Raw genomic sequence first — 19,837 nt, forward strand, 5'->3', positions numbered from 1 at the left:
AGGATAACATAAGAATAACTGGTGCTTCTTGCAACTAGTTCAAGGTAAACTTCTTTAGCCCATAGGCTTTTTCAAGGGAGAAACTTATTAATTTATGATTAGCTTGAAAGGTGGAGTGGAGCAACCTGAGTTGGATATTTAGCAATAACTTTATTTTTTACTCTTTTAACATAATGATTTTATATACGATTTAAAGCCAAAGATTGTTCTTGCAAGCTAAGTAAAGTAACAAAGTTCTATATGTAAGATTATTTTTTATTAGATGAGAATAGGTTCTGAAGAGGCCTCTGAAATTCTGCACAATTTAGTAGAAAAGATGTAACCATCAAGCCCAAAGACAAAAACAAACACAAAAAATAGGCACAACAAGAGACAAAAGCCAACCAACCTTCAAGACAATATAGGGACAACCAAAAAAACCAAAAGGCTAGATAGAAAGGATAGGACACAACACCGCTATCCCAAACACCTCAATAGGTCATTGCTTTCAGCTCCAACTACTTCCATCTCCAGCTTCTCCATTTCCCCTGCAACTTTCTTAAGCTCTTTTGACTTCATTTGATGGAGGGGACTCCTTCCTAATATGTGCTCTAGTCCTGTTGCTAGGCCCAACTTGAGAGTTCATGGTGGAGTCCTTATCAACAACAACATGTACAATGGCCTTGTCCATGGATGTGTCGTCCAACTTTTTTGGGAGGATCATAATATGTTCATTCAAAGCTTTGGTCAACAAAACTCTTAAGGGTACCTTCAATTTTGTCAGTCTTTCCTTCTAAAGCCAACACCCAATCCTCTAAAGCTTTAAGACCCTCATTGCCCATCTCTTTCTCAATAGCACCTCCCTTGTTTCCTTTTGTCAAGTTAACCTCATCAACCCTATCTTTAGTAATATCAACCATGTTTTGCATCTCAACATTACAATCTAGAGCCTTGATCTTGAGATGGATCTCTTTTCATTCATGAAGAGCCATTTAATAACTCTGTAATGATCTAAGATCCCATTCCTAGTAGCTAGAAGGTCATGAAGCCCACTTTCCCTGCTAGCATCACTGAGAATATGCATGGAGGAATCAATCACTTGATCTAAGTTCACATCTCCTACCTCCTTACCCTTGACAACCCAATTAATTTTTGGCTTGAGACCCTAATCCCTCAAATCCTCCAAATTCTTAGTCTCCCTAGCTTGAGAAGAATCATCTATAAGGTTATCCTCTTCAAGGAAAGCAATGTTGTTAGTAATAAGGGAATTATGGCTGGGGGGAACAAAGCCCTCTCAATGTTCTTACCTTTCAACACTATCCAAGGGTGATCCATCTTTTTCTTCTTACCTTGTATCTCTGGTTCGTCCCTCTTCATGATGTCCATCTCATCACCATCCTGATTATAATCTTCATCAGTTGACACTTCCCCCATGGTAATTCTTCTCTTCTTCCCCACAAGCTTGGTAGGGGGTCTTTCTAGGGGTTTTACCTTTGCCTTTCCTCTTTGCACTTATCTCCTCTTCATCCATTGATTCAAAACCCTTACTCATCTATGTGTCTTGGAAATTCTCATCATCGAAGGAAACAAAGTCTTTTGTTTCTTCACCAGAGTCAAGGGCCTCATGAATGTGCTTACCAAAAGAGTTATCCTTAATATGTTCATAGATGAGAACCATAAGGCCCTCAAATAGAGGGGGGTTAGTGACCTCTTGAGATCAGATGCCATTGATGCTAGAATTGAGTGAAGAAAAAAAGTATCCTCATTGTAATCTTCATCAATCGACACTTCTCCCTAGTCACTCTTCTCTTCTTCCCCACAAGCTTGGTAGGGGTGTTTTTAGGGGTTTTAACTTTTCCTTTCCTCTTTGCGCCTATCTCATCTTCATCCCTTGACTCGGAACCCTTGCTCATCTATGTGTCTAAGAAATTCTCATCATCGATGGAAACAAAGTCTTTTGTTTCCTTACTAGGGGCCTCATGAATGTGCCTACCAAAAGAGTTATCCCTAATATGTTCATAGATGAGAACCATAAGGCCGTCATGCAAAGGGGGGTTAGTGACCTCCTGAGATTGGGTGCCATTGATGCTAGAATTGAGTGAAGTAAACAAGTAGAAAGAAAAAGAAACTTTCCTAATGTGCTTAAAATGATTCAAGAGCACAAAGTGATAGGAATAAATTCTAGAAAAATGACCATCCAACAAGGAATAATGCTTTATCACCCTCAAGATTATCCTCCAAAATTTCTTAACAGAATTTGGCAAGTAGTAAGTTCTACCAATTTTTACCAAAGCGTCTTTCTCCTCAACATTCTTGGGGAAGAGATTGACAACCGCCTCAGAAACTTTCCTATCTCTATAATTTTTTTCCCCACCACTGGAATGTTGATGATCTACAAGACCAATTCCTCATTAACAATAATTTTCCTTCAAAAACCAATGACTCATCGTTCCAATGTTTAAGAAAGAATTTAGTAACCATAGGGTTACCACCATGAAGCCTTTCTATGAATGAAGTAACACCTCCCTCCTTCAAGATCTCCCAAACCCTCTTGTGATCCTTCCACTTCTCACAAGAAACAAGCTCTTTGCGATGTCTTTGCCCTCCCATATTGCAACCATACCACCTCAAAGACTTTAGATTCTTTGTGTTCTCCAATTTACTGACCCTCCAACCCCAGAGATCAAAGTAAAAGCAACTACTCAGAACAAAGATAACGGTCTTGATAAAAAGAATGAGACTGATCCCTCTCAAGAGTACCCACAAAACATGTGGATGAGAAGTGAAACAATTATTCCAACTGGCCTCAATTTTACAATCTTGCCTTGTTATCATCAACTTAGTACCCCCAAGTACTAAATCAGTCATTTAATAGTACTCCTATACCATTAATCTTGTCATAAGAAATATGTGACATAATCTCTGACGATAAATTAGCCTCCCCTTGCAACCTCTTTTGCTGATTGGATCTAGTTGCCACATTGGCTAAGGAGTCAACCATCGTATTTGACTCTCTAAGGGTATGAGACACATAGAACCCACAGTCTTAAGAATGTCCTAAGCTTTTGAAATAATGTTAGTAATGGTCCATGAAGGACTAGATAATCCATTCAGACATCTTACTATATTATTTGAATCTTCCTCAATCTAAAATTTCCTAGCACCCATTTCCTTAGCTAATTGGATAGCTTGAAGCAAAGCTATAGGTTCTGCATAGTGGTTAGTTTGATTTCCCAAGGGGAGTGCCACAACAACAATGCACTGGCCAAAATGGTTCCTTAACACTCCTCTACACGTAGCTAGCCCATGATTACCCTTAGTTGCCCTATCAAAGTTGGCTTTAAACAAATCCATAGGAGGAAAGAGGCATTTACTCTCCCACCTACAATTGGGTTTGGAAGAAAGAAGAAAACTCCATCTAGGAATCCGAAAAGGGAGGGGAGAAAATGAAATTATAGCTCGTTCAATTTTAGAAAAAAAAACAATATGGGAGAAGCAACATTTATCCCTAAAAATTCCATTATTCCAATCCTTCCAAATACCCCAGAGTATGTGAGGGAGGGTAAAGGACCATAATTTTTTTGCCTTGATAGAAGAGGAGAAAGGATGAATTCATTGAGTAAAATAGTTTGAGATGGTTGAGGGAAAGACCCAATCAACACTAAAGTAATTGAAGAGATGAGACTAGGTATCTCTAACAAAAGAGTAGTGTTAGAAAATATGATTGTTAGTCTCCTCACCATTACAACATAAAACACACCTATTAGGAAGGTAAAATCCTCTATTACTTAAATTATCCAATGTGAGAATCCTATTCTGAAGGAGAATCTAGAAGATGTTGATCTTGGGTAAAAGCCCATAACACCACACTTTAGCCCAACAAGGAGGATTGTCTTGATCAATAGAAATAAGATCATAAGTAGAAGTTGCCAAGAAGACACTAGAAGGAATAACAACCCAAACTAATCATCCCTGTCTCTCTGTGAAAGGGCCATCAAGTTAATAATGGTCATCAAATGGTCTAGGTAGGGATAAACCAACCTTAGATCTACCCAACCCTCCCCTTGCTGGTAATCTGCAATAGAAGTGTCAAATCTCTCTTCACAAATTCTTTTCCATCTTACATATCTTCCCAGTTTCTAAGTTTCCCAACAACCAACCAATCATCATCCCAAAAATTCACCATCTCTCTCCACTACCAACTTTCCACTTGAGACTGATAGCTATCGTCTCGTTAGATTCAAGAATACAATTCTAGATAAAAGATCCATTAGGAACATTTGAAGAAAAAAGAAAGTCACGGAGAGAGGGAAAATGATAAAGATATTTGGATTTAAGAATATCTCTCCACACTCCATCATTTTAAAAAACTCTCCAAGCTTGTTTAGCCAACAAAAGCTAATTGAAATTTTTAACCTTATGATACCCAAACCCCCTCTCTTCATAGGTTTGCAAACTTTTTCCCACACACTGAGAGAAGCCAAATTTTGTCTTTAGTGTCATACCATAGAAACCTTTTTTGGATTCTTGCAATTGCTTACATGTACTTCGAAAGAAAAGAGAAAAGGCTCAGAGAATAAGTTGGAAGATTTTCGAGAGTACTCTTTAAGAGTTGGATTTTGCCAGCTTGACTAAGGAGGACACCTTTCCATCCCATCAAATTTTTTAATTGAATTTGTCCACCAAACTACTCTAGAAAGAGTTAGGGGGTTTAGAACCCAAAGGGAGACCTAGATAAGTTGTTGGAAGATCAACTTTTTGACAATCCATAATCTCAACAATGCAACCCTGCCTCCCCTCTAGCGTATTGATAAAAAAACAAGGATCTTTTATAACAATTAATCCATTGACCATTCACTTTACACCAACAATTAAGAGTGTGGTTGCCGAATCTTCCCCTTCACTTTTGGTAGGATTTAATCTTGGAGGTTGTGGGGGATGCCATTGGGGATTTCATATTGGTTGATTTGGTTTCTTCCAATGTTTATAGGACAACATTCACATCCTTGTGGAGATGAATGTCTCTAAGGGGCTCCCAACATTGTTGAAGTTGACTTCTCCAAATGGTTCTTGGATTCAACTTCTTGATTATGAGGGTATTCCTTTTAGATGTAGGAAATGTCATAAGACCGGCCATCTTGCTGCGTGATGCTCCTTTGACAAGGTTAGATCAAAGAAATCACCTTCTTGGTGGTTGGGGGTTTCAGGTGGTCACTACAAGGTTTAGAAAGTATCCACGGATGTGGATGGGTCAGACACTCTTGTCATACTAATCTCACTTTGGCTAAGGGTTCTGTTGCTGTTTTTGATGATTCAAATGCTATCCCTACGATGGATTTGAATTAGAATATTGTGTTTGACTCGTCGCCTATTGTTGTTTCTGTTGATTTGATTGTTGTCCCTTTGGCAGCTTTGTGTCCAAATGTTTATGCTATCCGTTTTTCTATTGCTAACTCTGTCCAGAACACTGTTGCTGGTGCTTCTCCTGTTGTAGGGGTTAGTGGGGATTGGTAGAAGGTTGATGAGAAGGTGGAGGATGGTTGGACACCAGTTAAAGGAAAAGAAGGAAAATCCTCCAAACCTTCATTTGATATGTCTTTACATTTTAAAAAGACTAGACCAAAATGTAAATCTTGATGGTCAATGGCTTCTTAGGCTATTTGCCTTCTTGTTGGGAACTCTGGTGTGTCCCTCTAGTTTGTGGGGTGGTTTTCTATAGATGTTTTAAGATCCTCATTGTTATATCTTTCTTGTCCTTTGTAAAAGGTTTCGGGCCCTTTCAAAACCTGTTTTTACTTAATCAAAACAACAATTAAGACTTGCTTTTATGTCCCTAGCCTCTTTAATGAAAGAGGCTCTCACAAGGCTAGTATCATCAACAAATTGTCAATGGGAGAAAATGCTATTAGTTAACAAAGGATTGACTCCTTTTAGGGAATTGTCAATAGTTCGGGTGAAAATCAATCTACCAAGGCACTTAACCACAATAACAAAGAGGATAGGGGACAAGGGGTCCCCTTGTCTTAAACTCCTGGAGGGTCTAAAGAAAGTAGAGGGGGAACGATTAACAATACCTACCAAAGAAGGAGAAGACACTATCTACAATATAAGTTGGCACAACTTAGCAAAAAACTTGAAAGTAGAGAGAACTCTATTGAAGAACTCCCAATCAACTCTATCATAGGCTTTAGAAGCTTCAAGTGAGTGAATAACTTCATGAATTGAGATGATAGAGTCTAGAATCTGCCTCCAAGGCACAAATCTCATTTGCTAGACACAGATAATTAAGGGAAGAAGTTTCAATAGTATGAGAGTGAGCACTTTAGAAATGATTTTATAAAAATAATTGCACAGGCTAATGGGGTGAAATTTATCCTTAGAATCAACACCAACCACCTTTGGGATAAGGACAAGAAAGGTGACATCAATTTCCTTTAGGATCTTCTTGGAACCAAATTCCTTTAGGATCTCCCAGAATTGGCCTTGTTGGGGGCCAATTGACTACGGGCTCTGCTAAGGAGATTGTTGTTGCTTCTGATTCCACTGGGCTCCATTGTTCAATTTCTTCTAGGGATTGGATTGCTGAGGTAGCTAAGGTGGAGGATGGTTGGATTGTGGTAAAAGGAAAGAAAACTAAGCCATTTTCTCCTCCTTTAGAAATGAACCTGCGATCGTGTAAGGGAGGCTCTAAAATAAAGGGCAAGTTGTGAGCTCCATTGTAGTATCTGGTTCTCAGTTCAGTCTTTTTCCCTCTAGCTAGGTCTTAGTTTTTGGTTGGTGATAGGGCTTTTCTATCACCTTGGTTACCCTTTGTTTGGGGGGTGACCAGTTTCTCATTTGTCTGTTGTACTTTTGCTTCTGTACTTATTGAAAATCTTTAGACTTGTACAGGGTTTTAGGCACCCTTCAAAACCTATTTTACTTGATCAAAAAAAAAAAAAAAAAAAACTATCTCACAATTTTTTTGAAATAACATCGGGAATTTGTCAAGACTTGGGGCTTTATTGCCTTCTAAAGAATAGACAACATCTTGATTCTCCTTAGCTCTAGGGATAACACAAATAATTTTATTCTATTCATCAGAGATGAGGGAAGAAATGTTTTGCAAAAGTATATCTGGTCCTCATAGGATAATAAGGGGTCCTTCGATAGAAGACCAACAAAGAATATCTTCGCTTTTGCCCTAATCTCATCATCCTCCCCAACGATGTCATCACCCACAACTAATCTGAATATTCTATTAGCTTTTCTATGCTTCAACATGGAGAGATGGAAGAATTTGGTATTTCTATCACCTTATTTAAGCCATAATGATCTTGACCTCTTTTTCCAAAAAAACTTCTTCCTTGGAAACAATACTATGATATTGAGAAAGTAAGATCTTCTCCTTAGCTAACCTTTCTTAATTCTACCCCTCTTGTTTGGCCATATCCCGAATTTGATTAATGTCCATGAGAAGGGCATATTTAGCCTCAAAGATATTCCCAAAATCAAACTTATTCCATTTTCTAATTTTATTCTTAATATGACTTAACCTTTTAGCCATTGTAAACATAGTTGTACCCTTGATATTAATATTCCACCATTCCTTAATCACATGAGCAAGAGAGGGGTGGGCCAACCATATTTTTTCAAATCTAAAGGGAAAATTTCTCCTTCTATCAAGGGCGTCCATCACCAAGGCTATAAGAGTGGTCTGGGTCGATTCTCACTAGAGAAGACAAAGAGAAATTAAAAGAAAACCAATCGATGGTAATAAGGGCCCTGTCCAATCTAACCTAAATGAGGTCATTACTAAGCTTGTAACTTGACCAGATAAAGGAAACACCTTGGAAGTCCACATTAATAAAGGCAAGATCATTAATAAAATTCATTAGATCCTTCTTTTATCAAGTTGTGAGTCTGAACCCCCCCATTTTTCTTCCTCCCTTCAAGGGGTATTAATATCCCCTATGATAGTCCACTTGTTATGGTAGATAAAAGAACTTATATCTTTGATTCTATTCCAGTAGTTTCTTCTCCCACTTTTTGAATTAGGTGCATAAACGTTGGTAATAACCTAGTATTCTGAGCATCCCTGCTCCATCATTTCCTTTCTTTATCCATTCCTTTTTATGTGCTTTTTTTACCTTCTCTTTCTAAATATAAGTAGATCATTGCTTCATTGTATGACCTGCTTTCTTGTAATGAAAGAAAGAAAAATGTATGCTTTCATCATCTAATTTATGGATCCATTTTCCTAGCTTAGAGTGAAATTCTATCACCTCAGGCATATCACTATTCCATTCCACCCCAATACAAATTCTAGCATAGGTCAACCTCCTTCGAGCATTTATGATTAGGTCAATAGAAAATAACTCCCCAAAGGAACTCACCATACCATTAAAGATTTCTTTATACCACAACTCCAAGGAAGCCTTGGCAGCCTAACTTAAACAAGATCTTGAACAAAAAAGAATCATTCAAGTCCAAATTTGGGGACCATTTTTAAAGATCTAGGGTTGACTTACCAATCACCTAAGGCCCAAAAACATAAGATTTTTGTAAAATCTTTCTGACTAGAGAAGGAGAATGAGAAAAAACTCTTAGCCATGGCTATAATCTTCACTTTTCCCTTCAACTCCCAATTCATTTTCACATAACTTAAGTATGTCTATGTTAGGTCTAGCTCCCACAAACTTCTGCACCAATGTTAGAGCTATCAACTACATATTGTGGTCAATAAGCGGGTCAAGAATCATAATGGAAAATTTTCCCTTCTCTTTATCTAATATATATGTAATAATAGGGGATGGAGGCTTACCTATAGGTTTGACTCCTTAAAAAGAATTCCAAGGGTGAGAGATGACCTCCCCACATCGAGGCTGAAGAGGATCACGCACGGGTCCTCTCAGTTTCTCCGTACCCACCTTGACAGCTTCCTTACTTAATGCAGCCTCCGCATTGACCTTTTTCCTAGACACCCTGTGGGTCTGCATCTTTCACAACTCCCTTAGAATTCTTTGCATTACAATACTTCCATGTCACAACACCTGCAAGACCCCCCTGCTAAGTTGTTGGAATTCTCACCCAAGTGAGAATTCAAATTTCCTCCCTCCTTGCTCACCATGGTTCAACATTTTTCTATATGCAAGATTGTTGTAACAAATTTGTATTTTTTTTTTGAAGAGAAAGTTTGCTGTAAGATTGAATAGAAGATTGAACATTCACCCCAAATATTGGTTTCCTGGGTATTTATATGTTATTTATCTATATTGTGATAGGTTGTTATTTTTTTTCTTAATTATTATTTGTTGATAATTAACCCAGAGTATTGATTGTTATAAATTAGACAAAGTTTCCATTCCCACATGAATTTATTATGTGATAATTCTGTAGTTGGGTTATAAGAAATTGACATGGCATCAAAGCTCTAAACTTTGAATACAAAGCAAGATCTGTGATGTAGATTTCAATAATTTTTTTAATTAGATTTTCAACTCTAATTCCCTTTGTGGCTATGACAATCAGTGTTTGATACGAGGACATGCTTGAGGGTGTGTCGAACTTCTTATAGTGGAAGTTTTGAATTACATTTGTTTCTAAGGAGAACAAGTTGTGGATCTATGCTAGTACAAAAGTGACACCACCAATAAATGATATTGTTTCTTTGGATTCACATAAATTCAAAGACGCCAAGGCTTAGAGGATCATAATTATGGTACAAGAGGATGGTTCACTTCACCATCAAACACTTAAATTTACTCAAGGAAATTGTAATAGGATTGCATGAGATGAAGACAGAAAAGCATGAGGCATGTAAGGGATGTGCTCTTGGGAGATATGTAGAGACCAAAATTTCAAGTAGTGACAATAGATTTAGAGGGACTTGGATCTTGTACTCTCACATGTGTGGGGGCCCTATTTCAATCAAATCCTTGAATGGGTATGAGTGTTTTGTTACTTTCATTGAAAATTACTCCATGAAGACATGGATATATTTTATGAAGAAAAAAGATGAGGTATTTAATAGGCTCAAAAAGTTTAAGGTTCTTGCGGAGAACTACACAAAGGAAGATCAAGATACTAAGGTTTGACAATAGAGGTGAGTATACTTCAAATTCCTTCAAAGATTTCCATGATTAGAAAGCTATCAAGAAAGAGTTGAAAATTATGTACAAACCTCAATGAAAAGGGGTTGTTGAGTAGAAAAATAGGGATAAAGCTGGGAGAACCGAAGGCCATGCTTCATGATTAGGACCTATCTTGGTTCTTATGACTAGAAGCTTGCAACACAACTATTTTGTAGAATAGGAGCCCTTACAAAGTGTTGAACAAATTGACACTAGTAGAGGATTTTCAATGGCAATAAACTAGTTTTGGGGGACATTCAAATCTTTAGAATGCCTTGTGTATTATTACTATTGGAAAAATGTTCAACGCTCCCCTTGGGATTTGTGACAAGGGCTTAATTGCCTCCTGTACATTATAAGTTGAGTGGTTGTATTAGGAACTAACAAGTGGGTCTTTTGGCATAATGAAAACCTCACTCTAGCAAGTGTTATCAGAGCTTGGTCACAAGTTCAAATCCTCAGACCCCTAGGTAACACTAAGGGGGAGATTGTTGGTGAAATGTTCAACACTCCCCTTAGGACTCATGACAAGGGATTAACCACCTCATGTGTAGTGTAAGTTGAGTGATTGTATTAAGCACTGACATATTGATCTTTTGGTGCAACGATAACCCCACTCTAACAGTTACATTCCCATGGAGGAAAGAACCAAGTTAGAACCAAATGCAGAGAAGGGTATTCTCGTTGCATATAGTGAAGCTTCTAATGCTTACCAAGTTTTCCCACCCTCAAGAAACAAATTATTCGCAAAGATGTGAATTTCAATGAGGAGAGAACTTTTCAGAAGTGTAGTAGCTTCATGAATGAGGAGGCACAATCATCCATGATTGAGGTAGCGCAAATTCCTCAAATTTTAGTTACACAAGCTAAATAGAAAAGCAAACAAGTTGAACATGATGATGAAGAGGAACAAATTATTCCTCGACCTCACCTTCCTATTACAAAGGAGAGGAGAAACAAGGTAATTGTTAAGACTTTGAGAGAGGCCTGGGAATATGTTGGTTTAGAGAGATAAAGGCTCCCATACATTATTATGAGTATGTTGCACTTATGAGTGAAGTAATTGAAGTAGAACCTTCCATCTTTCAAGAGGCATCTAAGCACCAAGAATGAAATGATTTTATGGTGGAAGAATAGTCTTCCATCATGAATAATAACGTGTGAGAGGTAGTACCAGGACCAAAAAAAAGTTTGTGGAGGGCATGAGATGACTGCATAAGATCAAACATGCTACAAATGTTAGCGGGAAATATTTCAAAGCTTGTTTTTATAGCTAAGGGTTTTTCTCAAAAGGAACACAAGTACATTTTCCATTGATTTTTGACCAAATTTTTTGACCAAAGGCTATTTTGGCTTATGATTTTTTTTTTTTTGTGTATGTCCCAAAAAGGTTGAAATTTTGACTTTTGTAAAGTTTAATGTTGAAATTTTGACCAAGATGGGATATAAAAAATAAATAAAAATTGATTCTCGTTTCATTTCAATCTAGTGGCTACGTGCAGGCAGGAGAAAGGTTTAAGTGCAATAGTACAAGTATGTAAAAAAATCAGATCCACTTGGTGATTTCATGCATTTAGGTCGATTATATTGGACATGAACATTTTTTAACCCAACAAATGCAGGCATGAGTTAGAGTAGTGGCTAGAGAGCTATGTGGAGTGCCATTTGTTAACCCAAATCTAGATAATTGGGCACAATATATTGTGTGGAGCGCCATATGTTAACCAAAATCCATATCATTGGAGTTGAATATTGGCTAGAGAGCTATGGAGCACCATTTTGTATTAGTTCTCGATCCGTCAAACCGACGATGATATCGTATGGTGGAGGTACTTGAGCTTCCCTTAATATTCTTCTTAATTAATTGAAATACTCACTAGACTCATGGATTATTCTATATATGTAATGGTTTGATTATTCTATTTAGCCTTGTAGGAATACTCTCTTCCCTAGTATTGGTATATAATATATATTAAGAAAACTTGCAGAAGCAACAAAATTACCAACCATTTATAGGTCTTTGAATCTTTATTTTTTTTAGGCATTTGTGGATGACTCATATCTTTATCAATAACAATGCCTTCAACCTGCTCTATATCGTCCATCCTTCCACTAATTTTTCCTTCAACTTTAATCAAATCCAAGTTAACATCTTTTCTTACCAAATCCGCAACAATGAGAATTGCTTTGATAGTAATCTCTACTAACATGCGTTTGCATCTATTAACACTGCATCAAAGGACAAAAAAAACTTCAATACGATTTTTTTGACACTCACAAGAATCAATTGTTAACATAGTTGTAGGTAGGATAGAACTTATTCCTTGTGAAATTAGCATACAAAATGATAAGACATTAGTATCTCCATATGTCAAAACAAGTTTATCAAAATTAGAATCACATCCAACATATAGTTAAAGTTTCTCCAGCCTTTGATAAAAGAAAATTTGCAAACAAAATGTGTGCAATTAAAATATTTACAATTGATTTTGTATCATTTTTTCTTCCTTCATATAGCACTTCACTAAGCTATTGCACACTGCTATGGAAATGGGAGATACCCTAACACAATTATGATAGGAGTAACTATCCAATTATTAAAATTAAGGAAAGAAGACATGAGTACCATTCCCCCAAATACTGGTCCATTGTTTAACTAGCATAGGTATATCCATATTTACTTTCATTAAAATCAACTCATCATATACGATATTAGAACTTAAAAAAAATAGATGCATAAGGATAGAATAATTCATGAAGTCTACCTTTGTGGAATCTTATTGAATATTCATTTCTATTGTTACAAAATCTTAAGTCACACTCTTATCACAATCCATCCCAAGGACTTTATCTAGTACATATACAATGTATCTCATATGATTATGAAAAGTGTCCAAATCAAATGGTGGTTTGACATCATTTGTAAGTAGGGCTATCCTTCTACCAAGTCTAGGCATGTACCAAGGTATAGAATTTCTCTTTAGCATAGTCTTGTGGAGGTTATATTTCCTTATTTCCTCCTCCAACTTGATATCAATATAGGGTGTACCTCTTATTCCAAAAGCTTCCATGAAACTCACTCTATCAATCTTCACCAGGTTGGACTTGTCCCTTTTCCTTATCAGTTTGGCTAGAGGGCAATGATACTTTGTTAGGCCCCTAACTAGGTCCACATCCATGAATAAATTAATCATAATCAATTTCTCCAAGTTTATTTGCCAGGGGTTACACATTAGTACTTCCCTCACTCCATTATCCAAGAAATACATGAACAATGAAGTACCACTAAAAAAATCTCTATAATGGTAGCATGTGTCCTTACATGTGTGATCATTTCTAGAGATATAGTTAGAAGTCTTTTATAGAAGCTACGCATGTTCTTCATAATATTTTCCAAGCTTGGATCTAGTGCTAACACTTTGATCCGCCATTGTTAAATTCTCAAGAGCTTCTACAAAATACATGACCACAAGAACTACTCTAAAAATCAATCAATTTGAACAACCATTTACTATCAACACATAAATCTAAGCTCAAGGTTGGATATGAAAATGGTGAAAGTAACTTTGGAATCAATCAACTTTACAAATTTTCCCATTTCATGCAACAACAAATATCTTATAGGTTCTTGGACAAATCCTTTATCAAGATCGGGGTTATGGTGTGAATCTGTGAGAGGGAAATCTCAAAGAACAAGGAATACCTTTAAACCTTCCCTAAATCAACATATTGAGATCATACAATCACTGGGGTACTTCACTCTAAAAATATACACAATTTTTTGTCTAACCATTGAGCAATGAGATCTTGACAATAAACCAATGATGCTAGGTACACCTTTAACATTAACATTAGTTGTATGCTTCATTAAACTATATAGAAAACTTAAGAATCATCACATCCATGATGTAAGGGAGAAATTACCAAAATTGTAGTCAAATACAAGTACCCAGTCTGATTTTAGCATAACCAAAAACTGATTAACTTATTAAAAAATGACACCATATCCTTCGACCCCTCTTCATTACAATGGATTGCATAATATATTTCATAGAAAATGACTTTTCAAATTCCTAAAGACTCCTATCCAAGCGTACAAGATTGAAGACCCTTCACATTCCAAAATTGTCATTTTGCAAGAAAATGTTGTCAGTAACATTTTTGACAACTTTACAATATTTTACAACTTTTTCCATTTTTGACAGTTTATGCTACCACATGCCTACTTGGCACCTCCAATAGGTCAAAAGGCTTACAATGAGCATTTTAAAATTAAATTTTAATCCATCTATGGCCTTGCATGGTATTTTACACCTTTAGAGTGAAAGGCCAATAGAGTGAAAGCAGAGCAGCTAGGTGTGGGCCGATAGAGTGAAAGCATAGCAACTAGGTGTGGGATGAGATGGTAGGTGTTAAGAGTAAAGGACAATGTTATAAAACAACTCCAAGTAGTTATTACTAGAGAAAGCCCTAGGTTAATGTGTGGGAGTATATGAGTCTAGGGGTATTCCATGTGCTTAGAATATAAAAACTATCCATTAGATGACAACAATAGCATCACAATTTCAATAATAATGATTTTGTGTGTAGAAATATCTAGAGTAGGCATTCTAAGGGATACATGTAGTCACATGGTTGATCAATGGGGTCTAAAATAGGACTAGAGATCAAGATACTACATAAACACTAGAGCATATCACTATAAGGAGTTTGCTGAAACTAGATGTTAAAATGTGTGAGCTTTGGAAATAATGGAAAAGACATTTAAAAAAAAAAGGGGAAATGAAGATGATTTGGGAAGGAATGTGCAAGTTGGTTGGCCTAATCTTGTGAGCATGATTTGTGTGTGTATTTGTAAATCTTGTAATATATATATTTTTGATTATATGCAAGATACTACTAATGCTTGTATGTTTACATTTTGTATATTTATAGCCCAGATATTTTCTTGTGAAGAAAGACCACACCTGCCAATATGAACCCAGAACAAAATAATGAGACAATTGCTAGATTGTGGTCTCAGTTTTGAAGAAAAGTTGATATATGTAATTGTGTTTGCAAAAAGTGTAAGGGCTTGAAGAATCAAAGAATCATAATCACAATAGCCCAGAGCCATTATAGACAATATCGTCATGTTGAAGGGGGGCACAATTTTTTTCTTCGATTGGTCAATGTGTATTTCCAACTGGAGGAACATGGAGGTGTGAATATCCAAGTTGAGGATTATGCTCCCATGGAAGAAGATGATCCTACGATAGGGAACACAATTGAAGACGATGGTATTGATAGTATTAGAGGACATGATTGAAGAAAATTGTATTGGCACAACTGATCAAGATGATGATGGTATTAGAACATCTGATAATTTTGATGAAGATTATCTTGATATACCTATACTTGAGAAGACATACAAGACCCTATATCAAGGCTACCAAACAATTCTTCTCTTCACTATAGTTTTATTAGTGAACTTGAAGGTTATGAATGGTCTATCCAATGTAGCAATGTCACATATGCTAAGGTATGACATTTTTGTCATCTTAATGTTAGCATACCATTACAATTCATTATATTAACAAATCATATTTATTGTTGTAGGTTGATAGGTGAGTTTTTGTTACCACCATCAAACATTCTCCCTCATTTGTATCAAAAATTATCTACTATTATGAATCAAATTGGAATGAAGTATCATAAAATACATGCATGTCCCAATGATCACATTCTATACCATAAACAACATGAATTTGCAATATAATGCCTTGATTTTCATATTAGTAGATATCAGTAAGATCAAATAACAAAAAATGGGTCTCACAAGATTCTTCAGTACATTCCTATTATTCAAAGTTCTGAACGATTATTTAGGTGCACAAGCTTGACACAATTTATGGATTAACATGCATGCAATAGAAGTCAAGATGACATTATGTGAATGCTTATGGGCGGTTCTACATTTAAGGATATAGAAGATAGGTGGCCAATATTTAAAGAAGAACCAATCTGAAGCTTTCATTGATAGTAGACGATGTCAATCCATTTGGAGATATGAGATTTGTTTACTTAGTGTGGCCTATTTTTGTTATTAACAATAACATTCCTCTTTGGGTGTCCATAAAGATAGAGCACACAATGTTGTCAATGATTGTACGAGGTATTTTTTAATCTAACAATTGCCTAAATTAATTTATAAAAATTTCATCAAAATGGTCATAATAATTATGTAATGTTTCTATTCATTCAACTAGTTAAGTACCAAGTTAAAGATATGAATGTATGCATTGAACCCCTTATTGTTGAGTTGTGGAAGTTATGGAATGGGGTCACTATGTATGACATCTCCAATAGGACAAAGACAATTTCAATTCCATGCAATGCTTGTATGGAAAATACATGATGCTCTTGAGATAACTCATTTTTGCGGTATGTTTTATTGTTAAGGTCATATATTTTTGGTATATTATAGTGCTTACACATTATTGTTGTATATTTAAGTTGCACATGATAATTGTACATGATCTTTTAGGTCTTCAAACAAAAAAAAAATTTGCATGTCCAATTTGTGGTCTAAAAATGAAATCTTATCATTCAAGAAGTTTATGAAAGTAGGTGTTTGATGAGTTTAGACACTTTCTCCACAATAATCATAAGTATAAAATTACTTAAAAATATATTTATAATAGAAAATAAGAGGCAACATCAAGTCCATGAAGAATGACACCTTGTTTTTGGAAGTTGGAATACAATATACTAAATCGTCGAGGTAATATCATTCCATCTGATGACTTTTGTTTGAAATTTATATTTTGATATTGTTTTTTATTTAGTAATGATGTAATTGATGCTCATGAAGGTCATCAAGGCATCAATGACCAACTTCTTAGAGGAATAAAAAGTTATCCTACTCAATTTAGTAGGTTGTTGTACTACAAGGATCTCCCAATCATGCATTTGTTTGATGCTATGCATATTGGAAAGAATGTAATAGAGACACTAAGAAAAATATTGGATGGAAGGCATGACAAAAATTTGTAATGAAATTCATGAATCCAATCATGCATTGAAATTTTCTATTGAATCAAACAACAATGGAGACCGCATAAATATGAGTGCCCTTCCTTGGTTCTTAATGAAGCATTAAAGTGATTTATTAAAAGAAGTCATAAAAAAAACAAAATTTCTCATAGGATTTGCTGAAAATGTAAGCAGTCTTGTATCAAAGAAAGGTGATTTTGGGTCATAGTTTAAAACACATGATTGACATATCTTTGTCAGGGTAAGTCATGTTGTTTATTTACAATATATATTTGTAAAATTGCATGTACTTATTATTGCATTATTTTATAATATATTGAAAAGATAATTTTGTAATTATTGTAGTACATCCTACCTCTATCCCTCCCACATGAGTTTGATAATAGTGTTAAAAAAGTTATATATGATCTTGGAAAATACATGAGGTTAGAAGTGTTATCTCTTAGATTTGTTGTACGTATATTTTTTTTTGACTTGCTTTACTTTTTATGTAATTTATTGTATATATTTTTTTCTAAAATCTTGTTTGTATGTTCTTGCATGTTAAATCTCTTTTAAATGGTTATCATCTATAGAAATTAATACAAATATAATAAAATATTGGAAGAGAAAAATCCTCCAACTTATGTGTGAAATTCAAAAGTGTCTATTTTTAGCTTTTTTCCATGCTTAAGAACGCTACCTCATACATCAAGTTGAGGAGATTGAATTGTGTGGGCCTATACAAACTAGGCCAATGTGGATGGTTGAGAGACACTTGAAATTTATGAAAGGCTTGGTTTGACAAAGAGCATGTCCTGAGGGTTCTATGGTGGAGGGACATATGATATACCAGACTATGATGTACATTAGTGAATATCTTCTCAAGTTTGCAACAAGTATCCATGTAGATTGCATTTGAGATCCCAACTCTATTAACAAATTTGAAGGGGAGTACTTGATGGAGAAAGGTGGATTGAGGAAAGTGAGAGGTAATTATAAGATGTTATTGTAGTTTATTAATTCTTATAAATATTCAATATAAGTTGTCTATAAGTGGTATATTTATTTTCTTTACATTTGGTCGTGAGTCAGATGAACTACATTTGTATATTGAAAATAATCTTGATAGGATGATGGTATGGATTCAACAATCTCAAGAAGATGTCCATTTATTAACATGGGGTGGTGTTGCATCATTAGTTAAAGAAACTAATCATAATGGAGATCCCAATGTTACGCCAATGGTACTTGATCTAGCATATGGTTCAAGAGGTAGAAAGGTATGTATAAGATTACTAATCATGAACCATAAGTTTAATATCAACTTACAAATCAATACAAATAATCTTAACATGTTTGAATCATTATAGATCAAACGCCACAAAGCTATTTACTACCATGGCCGTAAATTTCACATAAAAATGTTAGATGAAATAAAGAAAACTTGTGATTCTAGGATAAGTGCAGTCTTCAAGGTCACTGATATTTTATCTAAAAATGACATACATCCTCAACAATCTAAAAATTGATACTATGAAATGTTGGATGATATACCTGAGTGCAACTTTAACTCATTCAAATTAGTTCTATTTGTCATCAAATGGTATAGGCTACGACATAATCAAAATGATTCTGATAGGATTGTTATTGAACATGATAGTGGGGTTACAATGATTAATACAAGGTCATTTGAGTTAGTTGGAGACAAGCCCTATGTTCTTCCTAGCCAATGTGAGCAAGTGTTTTACTTTGGCATTCCAAATAAACTGGGTTGGTCATTTCTCACTAGACATTATTAAAGAGGAAGGCTGGTCAAGTATAATGTATTGAAGAATCAAAAGATGAAGTAAATGATGATCATGAATGACTATTACAAAATGACGATGATGACAACTTTTGGTGATGCTGACAATGATGGTAATGATAATGATGATGATGATCATTTTGATGAAGATGGTGATGATTAAGGTGATTATGGTCATGATAATGGTGATGAAGATGATAATGATGGTGATGAAGATGGTGGTGGTGTTGGTTGTGATGATGATGATGATGACAACGATGATGGTGAAGGGGACAAGTACGATGGTGGTGATGATGATGATGATGATAGTCACAATGATGACATGGATGAAGAAGATGATCAATGAAATGTATGTCAAGGTATGATCAATGTCATGTATGTGGTATTGATTTATTCAAAGAAATTTTTATGACTTGTATATTTTTATAATCAAGTTATTATATGTTGAACTCTATTGTCATGGAGTATATACAATGCTTTTGCATAGGTACCATACATAATGTAGAGGTAGCATACATATCATGTAAGTTTTGGCTAACTTAAGATAAATGATTTACATATGTAGGAAATTTAACGCTTTTGACCATGATCATGCACAATGACATGGATCGACATGTATAAGTCAATAGACCCTATAGATACAATTTATTATTTACGGTAGACTCTTTACTATCCATATTAACTTTAGTCTTACTATGTCTCTCATTTGATGAATTACATGTATCACCAAATAGGTATTTTTCTAATATGTCTTCCTTGAGTGAGGAAAATGTGAGAATAGAAGACAAAATTAAGGCATCTAGCAGGTCTAAAATAGAGAAATCAACTAGAGGTCAAAAGATTAGAAGAAAATTCAATAAACGAATGCAATTTTTCCTTGCTGAGGGGATATCATGTTCTTACGATAATGAGACCAATGGCGACA

Source organism: Cupressus sempervirens, chromosome 1, assembly GCF_028749045.1.
Source record: "Cupressus sempervirens isolate cs-2001-9-10 chromosome 1, ASM2874904v1, whole genome shotgun sequence".
Taxonomy (NCBI): domain Eukaryota; kingdom Viridiplantae; phylum Streptophyta; class Pinopsida; order Cupressales; family Cupressaceae; genus Cupressus; species Cupressus sempervirens.